Source organism: Salarias fasciatus, chromosome 1 (genome assembly GCF_902148845.1).
Source record: "Salarias fasciatus chromosome 1, fSalaFa1.1, whole genome shotgun sequence".
In the NCBI taxonomy this organism is placed as follows: Eukaryota; Metazoa; Chordata; class Actinopteri; order Blenniiformes; family Blenniidae; genus Salarias; species Salarias fasciatus.
The window spans coordinates 35,644,235-35,665,522 of record NC_043745.1 but is presented as its reverse complement, the minus strand read 5'-3'; positions in this window follow the sequence as shown (position 1 = coordinate 35,665,522).

Genomic DNA, 21,288 nt, shown 5'->3' with positions numbered 1-21,288 from the left:
TTTGTTTACCCACTGATATAACCTTTGTTGTCTGACAGCAATCTGCAGTTCTGTTTAAAATGTTTTCACACCTTTTTGGCTTTCAAAGAGAAACTCCAATGCAGTTTTTTTTTTTTTTTACATCCACTCAGGTTTGAAAAGAGTCACTGGAGTTAAAAGTGCTTCTATTTTCACTTGATTGCATGTGAAGGCCTTTCTCGGATTATAAGAAAACCCTGGTGAATAATTTGCTCATTTCTGAGTGAGAACAGTATAATAATTCATAAGGATCACAGCGTATCACCGTGCTAACCTGCAAGGTATTGAGTGAGTGGAAAAAAAAAAGATGAGCAGAAATAAAAATAATTGAATGTTTGCGAACTGTGTAAATATAATAGAATAAAACATAAAATCCAATATACATTAAATCTAAGCAATTTTCTCTTAGTACTCCGAAAGTTTGAAGCTTTCAGCTTCCAGCGGGTTGCTGACCTCTTGTCGTGGATGACAGTAGCTGTTTGTGGGTGTTATAAGTGGATTTTCTAGGTTCTGTGCTTCCTCCTATAATGCTCACGAGTCCAAACTGACTTGTATAATCACTTCTCCTGCTTGAACTATATCAAACCAATTTCCTTGAGATGACAACAGGTAGATCTCCACACTCTGTTAGGAAAATTGTAAATGAGGAGGCTGACCTTCACAGAGCTAAACACAACCACATGGTTATAAAGGTATACAGATGAATTGACCAAAAAAAAAAAACAACACATCCCTGGCCCTGGGTGCGCAGTGGTGTAGTATTTAGCACTCTTGCTTTATGAGGGAACTAGCTCAAGTGCTGTTAAGCAATTCTATCCCTGCATATAGGCAGTTTATCATATTTTATTCTTTAACAAGAGAAAACTACTCCAAGATCCTGTGTTTTGAATGAATCGTGTCTTCTTCTCTGGCGTGTTTCTGATGTTCTTGTCCCAATTCACATTTAGATTCTCCGGTTATTTTCAGATTCTGATTCTGTCCCTTGTTTCAGGCTCCTTGACTTCTCCTCCTCATGTCTGATTGCTGTTGTGTCTGAGTGTGTGATTGTCTTCACCTGGTGGCTGTGGTACATATCGGGCTTCAGCGGTTCATCTGTGTTGGTTGTGTTCATGTGATTTCTGTTTTACTTGTGCTCTTTTTCTGTTTCCATTTTGGGATTTTTGTCATGATGGGTTTCTTGGCTCCTTGATTCACCTCCGTTTGGCCCCGTGCTTCTAACAGAACATCTTAACAGCAGCATCTGGCATAATGAGTCCTCCCCAGTCAGCAATCGATGACATTCCTGATGCTTTAAAGCACCGTTACTAGCCTGGTTTAAATGCTATTGCATTTTCAGTGGTTTCTGTAGACCAGAGGTGTGAGGCACCTCACAGGCCCACAGGCTAAAAACAGCATGCCAGAAGACCTAACCCAGTATGCACGATGACCTTGTAATGTGCAAATGCACGATTTTTTGAAAGCTTCACCTTCAATTTCTTCAATACAAATAACTGGTCTTCCCTATCTGCTCAGCGGTGATCACAATGTTTCAGTCACAGCAGCTGACGTAACGCTTTATGCTGAGGGCGGAGATCAGTGATGCAGCAGAAAAAGGAAGATCCCTAATTGCTGGCCATGTTGCATCAGCATCAAAGCCACAGGGTGAATTTTTTGAAAGTATGCAGTCGGCTGCAGAAACTGTGCAGAAGCAAACAGACTGTCCCAGACATGATTCAGACCCGACAGAGCGACACGGTTTTTTTTAGACATTTTATTGTACTTGTCACGACGAGGCATCAGTACAAATGGCATAATGTTCAAATCACATCTTTTTTTCTTTGGTAACGTCAAGTAGGTCATACTTTGTGAAAAGTGAATTTTCAGACTTTTTTTTTTTTTTTTTTTTGCACCAAAACAAAAGAAAGCATTCAGAGTGGTCATTATTTCAAGGTTTTCATGCATTAATTTTACTCACCTGAGTCCAGGAGTGTCTGTCTGCGGACCATGAACTACTAGACAGACGCAAGTATTGATACAGCATCGCGTGAGTGGAAGACATTTTGTAAACTTTTTGTTTCCAACACTTAGATAAAGCAATACTGAGAGATGGATCGACACGTATCGTTCAGATCCTGAGTGCAAAATTCATGTTCTGTCATAATTGGAGGTAAAATCAAAGCTAAACTGAGTGAGGAGGGAAAAAATAGTTCCTGAAGACTGTGAGGCTCGAGAGACCTGCTCAAAACAAGACTGAGTGATCTTTTTAAAGGCTTTTTCTTCCTCTGATCCAACTCTGTTGTCTCAGGCGGTTCTGCTGCTTTCCTCCCATCATTTAGAATACTTGTTATTGGAAATTTTGCAGCGCCTGGTCAATCTATCACGCAATCCTCTGGAGGACTGTGATGGAGGGTGGATAGAGCGACTCATCTAACACAGCCACATCGCCCCGCAATGACATTACAACAATTTGTTCAGCTATTCCAAGCACTAACAAAACAAAACAAAGTCAAATGAGTCAACCAAGCAACTCTCCTGGGAACAATCGCATAACAAGTGTGAGTCTGCCCGGCGTCTGTGGCGCAGCTCCAGCCGACTGACCTCTCTCTCAGCTCAAGGTCATTTCTGAGAAGTCTTCATTCACTCATTCATATGAAAAGCTTTCTCTGAGACTTACCCAGCTCTGTGCATCCCCAATGTAAACAAAGGTTTTTTTTTTTTACATATATAACAATAGAATTATGCTGTGCGCTCCACAGGGTGGTGGAAACACTGGCCGCTAATGTGTTTTTACTTCGCAACACTGAGTCATATCAAAATGTCTTCAAAGGCGATGGAGGTGTTTATTTATTCAAGTAAAATATTGCCTCAATTACTTTTATACTTGATGTTTTTTTTTTATTTATTTTAAAAGCAGTGGCACTCACTGGAGAAAAGGAAGTAATTGGAATAGTTTTTCAGATCTAATTTGCCGATGTTGAATACCTTTTAAAAGAAATATATGCTCAGAAATGCAGCGGTGGGTCTAATATGTGAAGGTTGAATCAGAATAACGAAAGAGAGACAAGAAACAAAAAGGCAACATCTTTATCAACATGAAGAGCCTAACGCATATATTCTAAATGTTGCACTACTCATGTGGTGCATCGTGTGAGAATTATCAATAATTAAATTATTCCTTTCATTGGAATCACCAGAAGTTAATTCAGGAGGCGATTTTTGAGGAAGCCAGAAGAAAAATTCACATTTCTTTCTAAAAGAAACTATTATAAAAATATTCAAATTGAGTTTATTTTGTGGCAAACAAACATATAAACAACATGGCATTTGACAGAATCATCGAAATGTGCTTCCTCGCAACATCTCAAGTGCCCCGGTATGATGTTTGTAGTGGCAAATCGGAGGATATATGCATCTGATTGCAACTTTCACCGGTCATTTTGATAAGATCTGTCATTTACCTTAGGAAGTACAACAAAATGTTGTAAGGAATGAAGATGAATTTAAAGATTTGTTTTAAAAATGCATGGCTTTTCTAACGTGCAGTGGTAATTCATTCTGTAGTTTAACAGCAGCAACAGAAGAAGTTCTGTCCCCTCAGCTCTTCCGTTTAGACCTCGGTGCCTCCAGTAACTCGGAGAGGCAAAGTGGGGTGAGGCCATTTAAAGATCCGTAAAGAGCCTTTTTTAAAACGTGTTTTCAGAGGCTCTGAGCACTGTTGTCATGTAAATGGACACTGAAACCGCAGAAATAGAAAACATTGCCCTGTGAGCATGGCCTTCATTTTTTCACAATTCACAGCAATATTGTGTCTTTAGACAACAATGACAATTATTGGAGAGGTCAGACTTTGGGATTTTGCTACTAACATTTCCAAAAAATATTCAAGCAGTTTAAGTTTTTAAATCTCTATTACCACTTATCGTTGGCCCCGTTGACATGAAAACAGCCCTCAAGGTGGAACTTTTGGAAAATGCTCTGACTCCATCTCTTTGTGAACGGAGTCATGATAAAAACAAAGAACAGCACCACCTAATGGCCTGGCATGCTAACCACATTGTTTTCAGTGTTTCTGCCATTTTCATGTAAAAAAAAAACAAGCAAACAAACAAACAAAAAAAACCAACAACCTTGTTTTCTACACAAAAACAACAAAGTTATGCATTTCCACCTGTAACGCGGCCTATAAATGGGGCCTAGAAGTTCTTATCAGTTGCTTCATGATGTAATGATACATCCCAAGACCTGACAATTGACAATGTTTGGACTCAAGGCAAGTTCCGATCACCGTGTGACCACATTATCCCCATTCGATGGCTCCGTTAGGTGCTGCCAAAAATCTCCATTTCCAAACCAGTGAAAGATCATAAATGTATTGTTTACACCAGTGTTTTTCAACCACTGTGCCGCGGCACACTGGTGTGCCGTGAGATATTGTCAGGTGTGCCGTGGGAAATTATCAATTTTGTGTCTCTGAGGTCTCGCGCAGGGCCGGCTCTAGGCATAGGCGAACTAGGCGGCCGCCTAGGGCGCCACGTCCCGAGGGGGGCGCCGCGGTCGTACAAGGGGCGCCACGACGCTCTGTGTTCCGTGTGCCCCGCTGTGCAGCGGTCCGACGCACCGCGCTCCTCGTCCTCGGCGCTGCCCGGTACTGATCGGTATTGTTCCGGCTCGAAAAACACGCTCCCAAGGGGCGCTCGTCTCGGGCTCGCCTAGGGCGCCTCTGAAGCCCGGGCCGGCCCTGGTCTCGCGCCTGGCAGAATGTAGTAGCTACTCTTCCATACCAGTAGGTGGCAGCAGCAGGTAGCTGCTGCTGGTGCTTTGCGCTTTGAGACAAGTGAATTAGTGATGCATGTATGCAGCGGCAGGTGGCATTGACGGTGGCATTGTGGATAGCAGGACGACGTTGAAAGCAATGGATACGTTTTTGAAAAGGAAAAATGCGGACTCGGAACTGGACCCTGGACAAAATGTGGACCCAGATGAAGGCCCTAGTATGAGTGGAAGTCAAAAGAAAGCAAAGACAGTGACGTCCAGCAAAGGTTCCGGCACGAGGCAATACAACGAAAGCTATATTTCATTTGGATTTACTTTTACCAGAGATGCGACGGCACCAACTCCGTTGTGCTTAGTATGTGGTGAAAAGCTCTCCAACAGCGCCATGGTCCCAAGTAAGCTTAAACGCCATCTCCAAACAAAACACCCATCACTTCAAAACAAAAATGTGGAGTATTTTTTTCGCCTGCGTGACCATACGGAGAAACAGGCAACTTTCATGAGAAAAACTGCAAAAGTAAATGAGAGAGCCCTTAAAGCCAGCTACCACGTTGCTGAACTTGTGGCTAAATCAAAAAAGTCCCACACTTTTACAATTAATACTTCCGGCCTGCAAAGCCATTGTAAATGAGATGCTCGGACCCGAAGCGGCAAAAGAAATAGCCAAAGTCCCTCTCTCAGATAACACAATTTCCAGACGTATTAATGAGATGTCTGCAGACATTGAAAGTGTGGTTATGGATAAGATCCGTGTCAGTAATAAATTTGCGTTGCAACTTGATGAATCCACTGATATAAGTGGACATGCTCAACTCTTGGCCAATGTGCGTTTTGTGGATGGGGACGCAATCAGAGAAAACTTTTTCTTCTGCAAGGCTTTGCCAGAAAAAACAACAGGAGAGGAAATTTTTCGGGTCACATCAGAATATCTGGAAAAAGGAGGACTGAAGTGGGAAAACTGCACGAGTGTCTGCACTGATGGAGCTGCAGCCATGGTAGGGCACACCAAAGGCTTTGTAAACAGAGTGAAGGAAAAAAACCCAGATGTGATCATTACGCACTGTTTTTTACACCGCGAAGCCCTCGTAGCCAAGACTTTACCAGCAGACCTCGTTCCTGTGTTGGATGATGTTGTGCGCATGGTGAACTTTGTGAAGTCACGACCCGTGAAAAGTCGCATATTTGCAGCTTTGTGTGAGGAAATGGGAGCAGAGCATAAAGTCTTGCTGTTTCATACGGAGGTCCGATGGCTGTCGCGGGGCAAGGTGCTGGCCCGTGTGTATGAGCTGCGAGAGGAACTTAAGGTGTTTCTGACAAATGAGGGGTCCGATCACGCAAAGCTGCTTGCGAGTGATGAGTGGTGTGCAAGGCTGGCATACCTGGCAGATATTTTTCATCATCTGAATGAACTGAACACACGAATGCAAGGCCGAAATGAAAACCTGCTCACATGTACAGATAAAATAAATGGATTCCGTGCAAAGGTGCAACTCTGGCAGCAACATGTGGAAAGTGGCAATCTTGAAATGTTCCCACTCACCAGTAAATGGCAAGATGTTAATACTGTTGCACTGTGTGAGATAATAGTTAAACATTTGAAAATTCTTGAGGAGAAGATTTCATTTTATTTCTCCTCAGTCTCCACGGAGTGCCTTGACTGGATCAGGGACCCATTCAGCTCAGCATCAGCTGTTGGAAAGGACATGACTTTACAGGAGCAGGAGGAACTAACTGAACTGAGACAAGATCGTGGTTTCAAGCTAAGTTTTGCTGATCTACCTTTGGACAGTTTTTGGTTGGCAGCTGCCAAGGAGTTCCCTCTGCTGGCCAACAAAGCTATTTTGACATTGCTCCCATTTTCCACAACATATCTGTGTGAGGTGAGCTTTTCAAGCCTGACTGCTGTAAAAACTAAAAACAGAGAAAGACTGAGAGCTGTGGAGGAAGAGCTTCGGGTGTGTCTTTCATCAATTCCTGCCAGGATATCAGCTCTGTGTTCATCCAAACAGGCCCAGGTTTCACACTGAGTGAGTATAAATATGAAAGATTATAAAATACTGTAACACTTATATTGTTAATATAAGCTTTTCACATTTTCAGCTGGTGGTGTGCCGCAGGATTTTTTCAATGGAAGAAATGTGCCTTGGCTCAAAAAAGGTTGAAAAACACTGGTTTACACTGTAACTGAAACCATCCATTTAAACCTAGGTGAGCACAGCAATCTTTCTACTTCTGGCCTGTGACTTAATGTCTCATAATTTATTGTGTAAATGATACAGAAAAGACAATCATGGGAAAAGTTGTAGCAGCAAAAGAAGAAGCGTAAAGGGAAAAAAATATATGTTTACAAAATGAAGAAAAGATCAGCATGAGTGAGTCATTCAGTTCAGACTATACTTTTCAACATGAATGATTCACAGCAGAGGACGCTGTCATCAACTCCCCCAGGTTCAATAGTTCAATACAAGTCACATTCGAGTGTCCGTATTGGCTTGCAACTCCATAAAACTCCATATTGACCTAAGTGTGTGTGATGCTGGGTCTGAGTGAAGTACCTCCAGCTCCTTGAGGCAAACCTTCACCTGAAAGAAAAGAACACAACAAATGCCTGCGGCTCTGGTTCCAGTCCTCCTGTGTGTTACAGCACAGATGTCACGGTTGGTAGGTGACCGCTTCGCAACACAACCGTGAGGCTCAAGATGAAAAGTAGACCGTCTCATTTCATTACATTTACCCTACAGACTCCTGTACAAGTCTGTTGAAGAATTCAGCCACTGAGTCGAGACAGAACTATATTCTTACTTTAGGTTTGCTTTGGTGAATTTGACAGATACGTGCATGTCGAGGCAAAATACATTAACTTTGATTATGGCTGGTGCCACAAAAATTACATCCTCTACACCAGAGGGTCAAAATGTGACAGAATATTCAATGATGTATGAGAATTTTAGCTTCTAATTTAACAGAAATTGGATGGCTACAAATTAAGTGTGACACTGAAAAATTGAAGCATTTGTTTGATAATTCCAATGGACAGTGAGTTCAAATGTGGCTAAATGACTCTTTTCAGTGAATGGAAGTCCAAATGTGACCAATGTCTGCCAGAGGAAGGAGATATTAAACATTGGCAAATGTCTGAAAGATTTCTTTGGCAAGAAAGTGAAAACCAAACACTCCTTTGTAATTTCTGAAATGATCTAAGATGTCATGTGCAAACTAAATGGAAAAACAATAATATTTCACTGCCAAATGCATATTACATTAAAAACCTAAGTTTAAGTTCTTAAAAGAACTTAAAATTGATTCAGTAAAACTGAATAAAGCTATTAATACTACCCAAAAGTTAGACAAGACATTTTTCTGCTGCAATTATTCAAGTTATTTAAATGGGTGTTGAACCCACAATAGTTAGAAGTATTTGTGTGAATTTAGGATCATTTGCAGGTATAGCTCACCACATGTTTGGAACAATATGTCATGCATGCATCATGCATTACGCTAAGTGGCTTAAATGTTGTCAGACCTCTTCTTAATACTGTTTGAATTCACATAAAGTGGCTATACAGCACCTGGGAAGAGATTAAAATATAGGAGATGTCTGTTAGACAGTGTGACGGCAAATTCAAGGAAATAATCAAATCAATGTTTATTTTTGTTCCATCTGTGGATCCAACCGAGAGCAGCTGTCTCAGCATTAGCTCCACAAGTTGATCATGTTGTAATTGGAGCAGCAGCCTCACCTCCCTCCACACTTGGTTCTATTGCCGCCCTGAAGATAAAAGCAACAACTCAGAGGAGGTGAGGTAAGTGAACAAGTGCGAGCACCGAAGAAATCAGCATGAAAACTGGAAAATAAATAGCATCTCACTCACAATTACTGCCTGGAGAGAAGCCTTGTTGATCTACAAGCCCACTGCAAAAGCAAGAGCCAGCCTGGGTTTCTCTTCAGCGCTCCAGCCAGAGAGACACAAAGTCACAGCTGTGGTGAACCTCATATCCCTTTGATTTTGAGCAGCAATTATTTTGTGAACTTCTTTAAAAACACATAATTACTGAAGGTACACTCCCCAAAGCTGTCAACCACATTGTCAGATTTGTCAGCCGCTCCTGGTTTATGGTTACACGACTTCCATCCTGTAGGACTCTCTAAGTTATCCTCAGTTGTGGCCTCATCTAAACCAACGTCATCTCTGTTAGATCCATTCTTGACAAGACTGTTTCAATATATTTTTCTGCTGATTACTAACAGGTTATGTACCACAGGCCTTTAAAGTTGCTGTTATTTAACCCCTTCTTAAAAAGTCCACCTGGTCCAGCTGTTCTAACAAGTTACAGGCCAATATCCTACCTTTAATTCATTTCTAAAATCCTTGAGAAAGTTGTTTCAATTCAGCTACATGACGATTAATGTACAAACGACTTATTTGAGTCGTTGCAGTCAGGTTTCAGAGCTCATCAGAGCACAGAGACAGTTCTCGTAAAAGTTACTGATGATCTTGTCACAGCCTCAGATAAAGGACTGGTCTCTGTTCTGGTCCTGTTGGATCTCAGTACATGCAGAGACTGGAACATATTGGGATTAAAGGTGCCACACTAAACTGGTCTCAATCATATTTATCTGGCAGGTTCCACTTTGTTCATATTAATGATGACTTTTCAGCTGAGTCTAAAGTTAGACATGGAGTTCCACAGGGTTTTATCTTAGGACCTATATTCTTTATGTTATGCATGCCTACATGTGTTATAGGATTGAAGATCTGTTACTCAACATCTCAGATCAGCTGATTTCCACCTGAATTCAGTAAAGTAGTATCAAAGACAGTTATACTTCTTAAAATGCACATTGAATTGCCTTGCACTGACAAAATAAAAATAAATCAATAAAACTGCCCAAACCATGACAAACATGTAGCTTCAGTTTCTTATCACCAGTTTGTTTTTTTTTCCCCAAGCAAGTTAAGTAATTGTAATTATCTGCACTGATATATCTTGAAATTATAGCAATTTTTGAAAAAAAAAAACCCCAAAAAAACTACATAAGTCTTGCATAACATTGTTTTATAAAAGATGACTTGCTCTGTCATTAAACTGTGAGAGCATGTCAAGAAAAAAAGCAAATTATAACCAAAGAAAGCAAAGTGATGCTTCGAATGTTTTGCATCATTAACTCAGGAGTTCATTATCGTCTTGCATTTAGATTGTACCGTATAGTTCAGCTTCATTCACTTCATTGCATCGGTAAAGAGAATAAAGGTTCAAAGTGATTAGATTGTTTTTAATATGAAGAGAGAAATACACCAATTTCACACCTGCATACCTTATCTTATAATAAAAGATAAGCCCCTCATTGGTATTCTGTGTGACTATGCGTAAACAAAAGTAATTATGAAGAAAAAAATGCAATGGACTGATGGTTTAAATGAGTTTCCTGGCTCATTATTGATCATAATTTGATTATCTTATATTGACTTAATAGATAAGATTAGTTTCAGCATAAAGGTTTTTGCCTATTGAGATGTAAAATGATGCTTTGTTGTTTCAGTGTATTCGCACACCAAAAAAGATAAAAGCCAGACCACAGACACAAAGGCTTTTTTTATTCTTGCTTCTCACATCTAACAAGAAAAACAATTTGGTGTCTCAGATGTTTTCACGCCCTCAGAGGTACACTTTGCTACAGTTTTTGAGTCGCAAAGGGAGGTAATGTTAATGGCAGTTAATGAGGTAAGTCACAGGAAGAGTTCTTTGTATCCTGTTATCCTCCTCTGAGTTGAAGGTGACCTCTCTAATCACACCCAACGCCGCCGCACTCAGAGGATCGCCCGCTTGTTGGCTCTGGATATTTAGCAGAGCCACGCTGATCTCCAGAGGTTCAGATCTGTAACAAACCAATCAAAGCGCTCTCTGATAAAAAGGAAACACAGGAATTAGCTCTCATGTCTCCGGGTAAAGCAAATATGTTTTTTTGAAATGAATAACCTTGAAGTTTATTTTCAAAAAGAAGCCACTGGCAGCTCCAGGGGGATTGCAGTAATAAGAGGAAAAAAAATATTAATTTACTTTTCATACAGTGAGTCTAATTTCCAGGTAGACAGACAAGTCCGTTATGAAGATATCATTTAGTGACATTTAACAGGCATTTAGCAAAAGTAGCCCAATGGAACGACGGTGCTTTCACTTTCTCAACCAGGTTGTTAGTGAATACTTTGAGGAGAGGAAGTCATTTTTGACCTTTTCAACTTTAAAAGGTTATATTCCCATCAACACTTACTATTGGCAGTGAATTATCATCTGTAACTGTTCCGTTCAGGAGATGACAGATGACAATATAAATCCAGTTCCATTCAATTAGAGCTTGCAGCATTTACACTCAAAATGAATATGGGGTGTGAGGAGCACTGCTGGAGGCGATTTGTGCTGATTGGGAAGACTGAACTATACTCTTTGCTCTCGTTGATTAAAAATGAGATTAGATATGAAGAGGAATTCCATTAGCTTTGCTGTTTTGTGTTTATTGATTGTTGAACGCAGTGACCCTGGTGCATTGTCAGTGACTCACAGGCCTTTCCTGTAGTGCAAAGCGAAGAACACATACAGGGACATTTTTGCCAAATATCTACTGTAGATATTTGGCAAAAAATGTCTGGTCATGTTAGCTGACAATTTCCATTTCACAGAGAAGAAGGAGATAAAAGAAGGCGAGAAAGGTATGTTTTGCGCCATAAAGTGTTTGCATGCGAGAGGACAGAGCCATCAAAACAGAACTACATACAACATGAGAAAGTCTAGGAGACAGAGAAAAATACTAAACTTTAAACTTTATCATACCTGAAAGTTTTAAGCCTGAACCTAAGAATAGTGACTAAAATAGACTGGGAGCCACAAAAGAGCTGAAAGATAGCTAAAAGCTCTGCCTCTTACTCTACCTTTAGAAACTCTAGGAACCTTCGGCAAGCAGCACTTAGCGTACAAAATGTACCGATGGGATGACATGGAACAAACAACTCTGTGAGATACGATGGAGATGGGCTTATTTGCAGAACTTTAAAGTCTATTCCAGATTTTACCACTGAGACGAAACAATGCGGTTGAGAATCCTCTTGCTGCAGCATTTTGAATCGGCTGGAGACTTCTCAAAGAGTCTATAAACTTTTCACTTAATTCTTTCATGCATCAGTCAACATGTTCTGAGGTGAAATTGGTTCAAGTGTCCTTAGAGTCTCTAACAAAGCATCGTGCCTCAAAAACAGCTTTAATTAATGCTGTTATGGTTTTAGCAGAGAATAGTGGAATCTGTGAGAGATAATCTTTATTTTAAAAGTGGATTTAGGCTCTCTGATAAGTCATGCTTAAAGATTGATGTTTTCCGTAGGTGATGATCTTGCCTGCTTTTTTCAGTTCATTAGAGCACATGTTTAATTTAAACTGTAAGGATGAAACGCTGCTCTGGCAACAATAGTGTGGATTCTTTTTACCAAATGCTAATACTTTCTTTGAAGGGTGTTTAAATATCAGTAAAATAAGTTAGCTTGTAATATATACAGTACATCCCCAGAGTGTGTCCCATTTGAGGTGTCCCATATACGTCCAAATGGGAGGAGACCTCCGGGTCAGCGTTGGACCCGCTGCAGAGTTTATATTCCTCATTTGTTTGGAGAACAGGAGACGACATCAGGGATATAGATTTCACTGCATCTTCGCTTTCCATGGTTTCCACCTTGGCCAAGACGGAAAGAGGACAGATGGATGAATGGTACATTTGTGCTCCAGTTGAATTTTGTATAAAGCAAATGTATTTTTCTGTATATTAAATCATTTATCCAGTGACCAGTGTCTATTGAACACTCAAAATGAACTGATGTAATTTTCCTACCAAGCTGATGATGGGCTGCAGTGAAAACCAAGGCTATTATTCCACAGAGCTGACACAGAAAGTGACAAAAAACTGCACACACATTCACACTGACATCTTGCAAATGTAAGCCCTCTTTACACAATAATGTGGAAAGTTAAAATAGAAAACTTTAGTTAAACCCTGGGGCTCCAATTACACGACAATGGCACTCAGAGTCACTAAAACATAAAACTTTGAAAACAGCTATCAAGACGGAACTTTCTGAAAACACCTCCGTTAAAACGGAGAAAACACAACATTTTGAAAATGCTCCAATTCAATGTGCTTTCAGCTGAGACGCTATTGCATAAAGGTTACCAGTTAGCATTATGTGCATGAGTTTGGATGGGAGGAAGCCTGAGTAAAGATATGCTAATGCAACACACAGATTCCCAACCCAGAATCAAACTGTGTTCCTCATTGTGTGGTGTCTGATGCCATGCCCGCACACAGGAAGATCAAGCAAACATTATACAAATATCCCAGAGCCTGAAAATGAACAGATTTCCAGCAGTGAGGTGAGAGCGCTAAAACACGATCAACATCACAACAAATTACATGTTGCTGGGAACTGAAAATCAAGTTAAATACACAGGATGTCATTAAATATGAGTACTTTACTAAACTTACATGGCTGGTGTGCAGGAAGAAGTGGAGGTTGCTGCAAATAACACCTACACATTGAGGAAAATATCTAAGTGCTACACAGAAAGGCCGGAGCAAACTGTTCTGAGGTCGGCTCTTTTACACACATACACGGCTTTTAACAATGGGAATCAGCAATAACAAAAAGTCTCTGAATTGTACATTTTCATCCTTTTGTATGTAAAAGATGTCTGTTAGATAGCGCTTGAGGGAAACAATCTGTTTTCCCGTTAGCATTTTGTTATGTCATGCATGTAATGCAATTGATTCAATATCTAATACTTTATTTCCCCTACGGAAAAGCTCATGACACTGACACACACCCACACACACACTCACACACATAAACAAACATTGTTATTGTTAATTATAAACACCAATCAGTGAAGTGTAACCAACAATCATAGGCCAGAAGACACATTAACAATAGATGACAGTGTGAATCCTAAAGATTACCACTTCTCTACATTGCCTGATAATATTCAAACAAGCAGATTATATTAAACATTGCATGAGGTAAAAATCACAGACCAAGCCTCAGCAGCACTTTGTACATCGGGGTCAGACGTGTCATGAAAAACGATTAATTTATTATCAACACAATCCCTCAAGACCCCCACTAAAGCATACATGACCCATTTCTCTTTATAACACAATGTGAAAGTTTCATGAGACTCCTGAAAGAAGGTAATACATGCCCTCAATGCAGCAGATGATTTAGCACTTCCGTCTGTTTAATCTCCTTGGACTAATTGGTTTGATTTAACAGATTAAAGTAACACCTAGAAACACTAAGCCATTCCCTATACCTGCACTGTTATTCTATTGTTATTGAGCATTGAATATAACATTGAATAGCATATGTCGATATATTCTTGTACGTGATACAGAGTTTATGCAGTAAGAAAATGACATGACAAACAGGAGGATTAAAGTTATGTCAATGACCTCTATCATTTAATGTGTCTCTCACACACACACACACACACACACACACACACACGCGCGCGCACAGTCTCGTATTTCTATCCTTGTGGGGACCTTCCATTGACTCCCATTCATGTCTAGCCCCTAACCCTGACCCTTACCCTAACCCTAACCCACACCACAACAAAGCCTAACCCTAAAGAAATGTTTTTGCACTTTTACTTTTTTCAGTAACAACAACATGGTCAAGAAAACACTGTTTCTCCTACTTAGGACCAGAAAAAGGTCCCCACAAGGCACGTCGTTCCACCCCACATAGCAAAATTAGTCTGGCCCAGTAGTGGCCCACACTTCTCACTTACACTTGGCCCACATACCGCAATGAATTACGGCACTTGGGAGGGCCACCTCTGGTTGCCACATATTGCCCATGATTGTGCCATGTGTCAGCCACCTATTTAGCCATATGTGGCCCTGTCCTGGCCCAGTGTTGGGCGAGGTAAGTTTTAGTTTTTCTCCCAGACGTCAACCACCTGTATGACCACAGCTGGCCCGAAGGAGGACCAGACAAGTTTCAGAACTGGTTCCAGATGTCAGCCTCAACTAAACCGTAACTGGGCCACTTCTTTAATACACTCACTTGCCGTATTTGGCCCAGAAAACAAAATGCTCCAACAATGACAGTTTCAAATATTTATTTATTGATACAATTACAATATCATCTTAAAACAGTATATAAAATTAACAAGTTTAATACTATACATTTTTAAAAGCAAAGCAAAAGTTTTATACAACATATATACCACACTGAATACAAATGCCCCCCAAAAGTGAGATATGTAGTTGAAAACAGTAATGAAGCAGCAGAAATAAAGTTTGGGGTAAGTGGAAAACTTGTGAAGGACTGGACAAAGTGGAAGTTACTCTTACTGCAATGAATACAACAGAACAATTCGATGTAGTATAGTGTATAGTGGTAGTATAGAGTATAGTGGATGTTGAGCACATACAGAAGTCCAAACAGCATAGCAGTGTGAGTAGTCCTTGATGCCATGCAGGATGATCTGATCCTCCAGCACCACAGCCAGGTCCGTCAGATCCTCCCCTTCTGGTATTCTGAGGATTCCCACGTTCAGTCCCCTCGTCATGTCGTCCTCCATATCTGTGGGCTCCTCAAAGATAAAAAGAAAAACAAAAAAAGCACTGTTAGAGTTTTTACTTGTCTGCAAGTTCCAAAAAAGACATTTAACTCTAAAGTCCACTGGTTTGATCCTGCTAAATCCATGTTGTCTCACATGGGTTTGGAGAGACTTTTGAGACTTGAAAAAACACACAATCACTGTAAATGCAAAGGAGAGCTAAACTTCTTCCATCATGACCATGGCTGGTTCTGTAGTGTTCAAGTGTTCTTCTGGGTTTCCTGTGACAGAAGTGCAAAACTTACCTGTCCATCTCATCCAAGACGCAGCCAGGTGGAGCAAATACGATGACCTACAACAGAAAATCTCATATTAGTACAGTGACAATGGTTACAGTACACTCAACAATCATAACTGTTTTGATTTTCTAGAGGCATGCACATACACGTGCCTACTAGTGCACTGATAATATAGTTTTTGTGTCAAATTCAACAATTTGCAGGATTTAAAAGCTGAAAAATATTTTAGGTGGGCTGAGGGCAGCAGCATTGTACTGTTTATTCCTCAACTAAATTGAAGACTTGGACCTTTAATTTAATAAAAATAGTGAACACCATTTTCACTTAAAACTGAAAAATGCTTGTTTTTGAATTAGCCTTCTAATGTCAGAAACATGCATGGAATCTGTACTGACAGATTTACAAGATTGACAGATTTAATCCTCCCGCCTGCACGCACTCTGCTCCGTGCACCCCCACCCGCGTGCCCCACGTGACTCCCCCATCCGCGCACTCCTCTCCGTGCACACCCCAAGCACACAAACCGACCGTCTGCCACGCCATCTACCCCCCCCCCCCCCCCCCCCCCCGCACCCACAAACGTCGTCAAACGTTGTCTGCTTTAATTCAACTGGCGTTTTCACGGTGCATTGACATGTTTAAAAACGCAAAGAGTGTCCCGCTCGTTGTCTTGAGAAGCTCCAGTTAGCATAGCTAAAAGTTAGCTAAAAGTCTCACGTTTAGCCTTCTAATAACTTAACAATTTAAAGGCAAGAAAAAACATCTGGGTAGTATTCATATCATACGGTGACTTACCTTTTCTGAATATGTGAGCGTGACTGAGCCCAGACTGAAGGAACACGTCGCGTGCAGCTGCAGAGACTGGCGGACAGCAGAACCGCCGGGGCTGTTTGAATGCACGTTCAACGTGCTGACGTCATCAGAAATGTCCAATGAGGAAAAGTATCATCGGTTCAAATTCCTAATTCCACTGGAATCGTTTTAATAAGTTTGGAAAGTTTTCTTTAGTGAACACAACATTAACATAACATCTTGAGTTATCACAACTGTTTCAATAATTTGAAGTCCTGCTGACTAAAATTCTTAATTTATCATGACTAATTGGTAGAATTATTTTTAACGGTGTACAATTTTAAAAGAAGAAATTTATATAAGGACCAAGCAAGTAAAACTTGTTTATGGAAGTTTGAAAGATGAACAGGATTTTTTTCAATGTTATAGTTACACTCTAGAGGAAATTTTAGGCCTCCAACCAGATAGCATGGCTAGAAATAAAAATCCACATTTTTTCACAACACTTTGACACATTTAATCTTACATTTTTTGTTTAGAGTATCGAAGTCTATGAAGTTGAGTCCTTCATTCTCATATGTATTCACGACAACAGGTTTTTTCCAAAAATATTTAAAAAGCATCTTATCCATGCACTAGATGGTTTTATTATCAACATATAAAAAAGGGCTGCGTAGGTGAGTCTAGAGACTCCCTCTGCTTTTGATTTAAGTATTCTTGATTTTCAATGATGCTGTGGCTAATGCTTCACTTTATAAAATAGTCATGAATGTTGTACTTTTTTCGGATTTAAGTTTGAATAGCAAAAAATATATTATAAGCAAATAGTAGGCTACAGCAGTAACAAATCTGTAATTTTGAAGTTATATGTATTATGTATGCTATATTCTAGAATGAAAATAAGTGGTTTTAATGATAGTAAATGGGCCCAAAATCTTCTCCAGGAAAAGTGTGATTTTTATTTGTCTATGATGTTATTGAAATGTCAACATACCTTAAAAACAATTAAAATCTTTGTCAGATTTCACAGAATGAACGACATGAATGAGAGCACAAATAAATTGATCAGCCTCTAGAAGTAGGCCAAAAATATTGTGCATTAAAAGAGGCCAATTAAAGTTAATGGTATTTCACACCTGAAATTGAAGTTTTATTGCATTTGGTACAAACAATATCGGTCATTGTGAGCTTATCTTCACATGAAGAACAGACCCGGGCCGCATGTGGCCCACAGTTCAAATTTGATATGTGGGCCACATACTAAACTTAACATCTGGCCCACATCTTTTTTTCCACCTTAAAGTGATACCAACTGAATGCCACCTGTGGCCCACCGCTCTTTTTTGACACGTGGGCCACATATTAAACTCAACATCTGGCCCACATTCGGTTTGCCACCTTAAATACGGCACCACCTCCGCCACATCTGGGCCATGTTTGGTTCACATGCTGCATGCCAGTGCCGACCGAATGCCACCTGTGCCAGCTTCCAGCCAGATGTGGCCCAAGTGTCTCTGCTATGTGGGACGTTTTGCTATCCTTGTGGGGACATTTGGCCCCAACAAGGATAGAAATACGAGAACGCAAACACACACACACACACACACACACACACACACACACACACACACACACACACACACACACACACACACACACACACACACACACACACACACACACATACACAGGCAGAGAAGTCAACCTGCTGAAGTTTTAAGCATGAGAATGGAGAAAAAAAAGTGATTTAAATGACTTTCCGTGTGGCAGAATTCTTGGTGCAAGACAAGCTGATTTGAGCATGTCAGAAACTGCACAACCATCTCCAGGGGTGATGGGTGAATGGGTAAAGTGAATGGGCCGAAAAAATGTACCATCTTGATACCAGCAGTCAGAGGAGAATAGCCACACTGTTCAGAAATAGAGTAATGAATAGAATAGTAGCTCAAATCATTGCTTACAGCCAAGTTATGCAGAATACAGCCACTGACCTCACAACACATTTGAGAGCCTGTTTACATGAGATTTTCTTGGGAAAACAGTAAAAACCGCCAGAGGTCAGAAAATACAACTTTTAGGAAACTTATCCCAAGGTGGAAATGTGGCCGAAATGCTTGGGCTCCTTGAAAACATTGACTAACACAACTTTATTTAAAAAAATGAATAAATAAAAAATGAAAGGTTGTATGTGCTTTCTCGGGCTGCGAATCTTTGGGAATCCCACGGTTCGATTCAGAATCAATTCTTGGGGTAACAATTCGATTATTTCCCAATTCTTTGAAATCCAAAGATTTGATTCAAAAAACGACTTTTTTCTAATTTTGAAAACGATTCTCAGGATCTCAGGATCTACTCCAGTCTGCTGGCATGAAAGCAGAGTACATTTACAAAGATTTTATAATTGTAAAGATTTTATCAACCTATTCCAGTAATGTAAACACACAAAGGTAAATCCAAGACATGTCTGATTTATTTATGCTTGAACGCACTTTTTTTTATATCTTGTACAAACACAATATAATATCTTCGAGGCTGACACTCAAGCTACTTGAACTTCTCACAGTTATCAGAACACTACATTAAAGTAATAAAACTGTAGTAAAATAAATAAAATTGTTAGTCTTAGGCTACGACTTGCCACGACTCAAAACTTAACTTATACAAAAGTACTGCACTTTATGTAAAAACAACAAATTGCTTCATACAAGAACTAGGCTTAGGCTAGCTGACTATTTCCGAGATCATGCCACTCCCAGAAATAAAATTACACTCTTTTTTTTGTTTTCTTAACAAATCACAAAATTTGGAAACATATAAAAGTACTTCCAGAAATAAAAGTGCTGTTACATTTGTATAATGAGTAGGCTTAGGCTACCTGCCAGAACTTCCATTTCACAGATGAAATAAAACAAAAATACTGAAACCCCTCTTTCTGTAAAAACTACAAAACAAAAGCTGCCATTCTTTTGTCATGCACTGCGCTGTAAATGTAGCATAATTCGGTTGCCCCAGAGGTCCAAGTGATCACACGTAAGCGCTACTCTGGTGGCGTTGGCCACGGCTTCCCCGACCTTCAGCTTTGTCTCTCTGTAAAGTTCAGTGTGCAGTGTCCGTGAAGTATGTGCGTGAAGGTATGACATACTGTGGCTCAATAGTCCTAATCATGAATTTGAAGCCGTCTCTCTCGGCAGCGCTGTATGGTCGCAGGTCTTTTGCGATGAGACAAGTGATGGATTTTGTTATCTTCTTTGCCCGTTCACAATTGTGTGGCAGTTTTTCAAAGTGGTGAAGCGTGCGCTGATCAGCTGCTGATCAGCTGCTGGTCGTGTTGGCGCTGTCTTCACTGGATTTTCCAATTCTACCAACAACTCTGCGTGATGTCTTTCCAGGTGAGAACGAGGATTTGAAGTGTTCCCGAAATACTATACCGTTGCAATCTCTGCAAATCGCGTGAGTCATGTCAAGGCCTGTCTTACCCAGGCCGAGTTGACGATAAAATCCAAAGTGTTTCCAAATGGCTGCTTTCAAAGACAGCGGAGGAAATTGGCGGAGGATTTTTCTTCATCCTCCACACAACAAACACGACACGACACACCCCTCTGTAGCCTACTGGGCTTGCATGGCTGTACAAACCCATACTGATTCCTTGTTGTGCCTGCACTACGGTGGCTGAGAAGGCACACCTGCACAAAAAAAATCACATGACCAGCTCGTTATCAAGCTCTGCAGAAGCCTGATAACAATCCTGATCATTTGAATCAGGTGTGTTGGAAGAGGGAAACATCCAAAACATGCAGGACAGTGTTCCCCGAGGACCAGGGTTGGGAAACCCTGCTCTAAAGGCCTCCATAGTCACATGATTACTGTCGAAACTGCACTTTTGGGAAGCAGAGCTTCAAATGATGGATGTTTATCTGAGATACTGGTGCATCAATATGGAAGAAAACGAGAACCTTGTTGAATCTGTGAATGAAGACCCTCCTCATCATAAAACAAGGTCCAACCTGGTTCTTGCAACGCGTTCCTAATGATTTGGTCAATGTGTTGACACTGTGCTGTAATCTCCCCCACACTTACTCAGTAGCTGCACCTTCACAGCCCTCTGTGTGCATCTTGCCAGCAAGGTAACCAAGCAAATTTACACAGTGCAGCAAAAGATGACAGCACCTAATAACGGCAAAGATCAAACACGGCACATGTCTCCCACAGATTTGTTTTGTCAGATGTTCCAGATTTGATGGAGCACACCTCGTTTTGCTGTGAAAGCAAAGGCAACACACAGCTCCGCACACCCCTGGAGACGCAGTCAAGACCACATGTAGAGATTAAAAAAAAAAAAAAAGGTGATTTCTGACTGTTAAAAAACAACAAATATCTACAGACACTGATGGACAATCACTTCTTTCCAGAATGGAAGCTTGTAAAGACATCTCTCTGGCCTGCCAAGGCAGCTCCATTTCAGCGTGAAGACAGTGAGCAGCAGTCTGGAATGAGAAGGGGGACAGATGGCTCGGAGTTCATCCTGTGAGTGCGGCAGACATTTGTTTCTCGCATTGACTCAACAGAAAAAAAAAAACACTATTTTGTGACATTTTCTTCTTTCTTATGTTTTATATCTACACAGATCAAACCACATGTTCACAATTTGTTTTCTGAAATGATGAAAAATACCAGAAAGAAAAAAAAAAGCATTGAAATACTGTGAAAGTCATGAGCTCCATCAGTGGGGCATTTCAGAGCTACTGAGGCGCAGTTAGTGCATCTGTTACTGAGCCACACTAAGGCCCCGCTTACATGGCAATATGTTCAAGTGAAAATACAA